At 35.6% G+C, this 3,296-nt stretch overlaps 1 long non-coding RNA gene across 1 annotated transcript; it reads left to right on the forward strand.

Annotated features, from left to right (window-relative positions):
• Positions 1–695: 695 nt before the first annotated feature.
• Positions 696–2,286, forward strand: LOC117110649. Its single transcript, XR_004445743.1, has 3 exons — positions 696–820; positions 1,639–1,699; positions 2,183–2,286. It is a non-coding gene; the product is annotated as an uncharacterized LOC117110649 (long non-coding RNA).
• The last annotated feature ends 1,010 nt before the right edge of the window (positions 2,287–3,296 follow it).

The raw sequence follows: 3,296 nt of genomic DNA on the forward strand, positions 1-3,296 counted from the left end.
TGGATATCAGCGCATGCTGTACCACATGTTAAAATGGATATGAAACGGTTTCTAGAAATCCAAAATCCAAAAAAAATGTTTAGAAAGTCATTGGAAAACCTCGGACACCCAATATTAAACGTATTGTACAATGCCTTACCCCAAAAAATCCCCCAGAAAGTCACTGAAAATCTTTTTGTGACGTCACAAAAAGATAAATTTGTACTGCGAGGATAGGGAATGTGGAGGTTATTTGCCAATTGACACAATACAGTGATGGTAATAGGTAATCCGCTTTACATTTTTGTTCCTGGATATGTATTTCATCGTAAATGATTAAAATTTGGCTATATATTTCTCAAATTATTTTTTAAAGTCCATTTTTAATGTTGTTTTTACGACTGTCTTTTACGAATTTGGCAGCCACATGCCTCGGAGGATAGGCACACGGATGTAATTACACGCATGCGTGAAATTTGGTGAAATCCACAATACACAAGTTTTTAGCTGTAGCCATTTTGTTCTCGCGGATTTTATAGTGTTTATCACAATTCCAATTATTATTAATATTAATTGACCGATCTTATGGCAAGTGACAATCAGTCATCATCAAAAAAAAAAAAAAAAGCTGCGGAGCCTCGTAGGCTTATTGTAAATTTTGGCCAAATTATGGCATTTATTGGCGACGATGAACCAAGCAAGGCCCGTTGCTGTTGCTGATGATGAACTTGGTGAACTTATTCGCCAAGGTTTACTTACTTACTTACTTACTTACTTACTTACTTGTATCCCAAGAGAGTCTTCTTACCGGGAAATATAAACGTGCGGCAAGACAGGAATGGTAATTTTATTCATATCACATGTTTTTTTAACATCATATACTGGTTGTTTGACATCCCGTAGCAGATTTATTATATATTATGTCAAAGCAAAGCTTAGGCCTAGCTAGAGGGTAGAGCGCCGTACGGCTAGGCCTACCGGCCTAGGCCTAGTCTAAAAGATTTTTTCGGAAAAATCTGCGTGGAAATTGGCCCTTATTTTTCCAATTGCGCGGACGGTTTTTATATCATTTTTTTGTTTGGGTGGAGGCTTCTAACTAGGCCTAGCCAATTCATAGTCTGGGGTCTACCTTGCTAGGCTAGGCCTGTTATAACCTAGGCCTAGTCTAGCGAGGTCTGTATGCCTAGGATAGCCCTTCTTTGCCTATCTAGGCTAGGCCATCTTTGGCTAGGCCTATACTGTAGGGAGGGTTAGGGTGGTACTAAATACTAATAGACTAAGGCCTATTGCCATGTTTGGCGTATTTTAGCCTAGTTAGTTGGTGGGTGTATACCAATGGGAATTCCATTTTAACCAAATAAAGAAAAATATCCTTTTAAATCTGACATCAGCGTGCCCTATTTAAAGTTGTATGGATGGAAAACCAAACGGAATATTTTAAAATTGCATGGATAATTTGAAGCATATCTTTGATATTTTTTTTTCTGAAAGTATTTGTAGACTAGAAAGAAGTCAACTGAGCCATTAAAATCATACTCTGGGCTTCTATTTGGGGAAATAGAACCTGTCTGAGTTATGATAATTGGGCCTAGTCCTTCTATTATGTTCTATAAAATCATTAGTTTAATATAAAAAAAAATGCATTTCTGTTATATTCAGGTGTACTTGTGGAAACTGCGTCGTGGAAGAGATGTGGGGAAATCGTTCCTGTTGTCAAGAAGTAAGAACCATTCGATTAAAATACAAATTAAGGCCATGTAAAATAAAAGAATTGGTTAGCATCCCCTCCCAACCATCAGAGAGGAGAGAGGCCACTGACTTGAATGATTTATTTATTTTTTTTACAAAACTCCATTAAATATATAGGTCTATTTACCACCCATCCGCATGTTAGCCAGATCACTTGCAGTTCTATGCTCTACTGTTGTTCTATACCGCAAACATCAACATATATTTTTGTTCTATTAGGCATACATTAGTTAATATTTTGGGTGGTACCTTACTTTTTCTTTGTGTGTGCACTTACTGTACATGGCAAGTCTTGCAAAATACCCCACTGCTTACAAGTGGAATTGACCAATAAAATATTTTATTAAATCTGATTACTATTTATGAGTCGTAGTTATGCTTTAATTCCTGTTTTCTCTTCCCCTCACACACAAAAAAAATCTATATTAATATTGCTTCAAAATTTTTTTTCCAGGCGTTACAGGTATACAGCCTATCAGCAAATTGTACGTTGGTGCTGGGGTTATCTTGGCAAAGACAGGCGAGTGCTGATGTCGTGTAATGAAGTCCATACATGAGGCATTTTCTGAATAATAATAATAATAATAGATGGATTTATATAGCGCAAATAAACGAGGTCTCTATGCCCTAGACAATAATGAAGTCAAGAACACAAAGAAAAAAGCCGGGAAAAAAACAAAACACCAAGCTAGCACCCAAACTGAAGTATGGGGTTACACCATCACCGCCAACCGGAGATCTGTGTTTATGTACTCCGGTTAGCATCGGTTAAGTCTTGATCTTTTCTGGGATCAGGTGCCTCCTAACCTGGAACAAACAACACTAGCTAGCAAGGAGAAACAGAAAACAGTAGCTATAAAAAGGCAAATAAAAAGGTTTTGAGTCGCTTTTTAAAGATGTCAATTGATGCTGATTCACGGACTTCAACGGGTAGTGTGCCAACTACACAGAGTTTAAATATCCTCCCCAGACAGGTGAATTTTAGCTTCTCCTTTGACCAGAGGCTCCTCATGCTGTAGCTATGTTAATGTATTGCCAGTATGAATTACTATGTCTGTGTTAAATTAATTTTATCTATTAAAATTGTATATTTTAACAATTTATTTTTGGTGAATTACAATGCAATTCAACTATATAATATAGAATGCCCTGAAATTGAGGTGTTTATTGTTCATAAATAGGCCTATACAATCTGCGTATCATTCACTATGGTTATAAAATAGACTATGTAAAGCATAATTCCAATAGCTTATGAATTACAGAGCAAACAATACAGTGTGGGATGTAAAATTGTATGGTTCAATTTTCCTGACGATACTAGGCACCTATTTATTAACAAAATTAAGGCATTACACTATACCAGGTTTTGTGTGCTTCGTAATAGCATATTTATTTTAGTAATACAGTATGTCCAACAACCTTAAAAACAATATGCATGTATTTTTTTTTTAATGTAAGTAGTATTACTACTGTACTATATACTGTATAATTGCAATTCAATTAAAATCATTTACAATTTGATTAATGAAATACTTGTTTGATTACTATTGCAGTATTCATGCTACAAG

The sequence above is a fragment of the Anneissia japonica genome, unplaced genomic scaffold (genome assembly GCF_011630105.1).
Source record: "Anneissia japonica isolate Jap-2015-1 unplaced genomic scaffold, ASM1163010v1 scaffold11139_len9743_cov195, whole genome shotgun sequence".
Lineage (NCBI taxonomy): Eukaryota > Metazoa > Echinodermata > Crinoidea > Comatulida > Comatulidae > Anneissia > Anneissia japonica.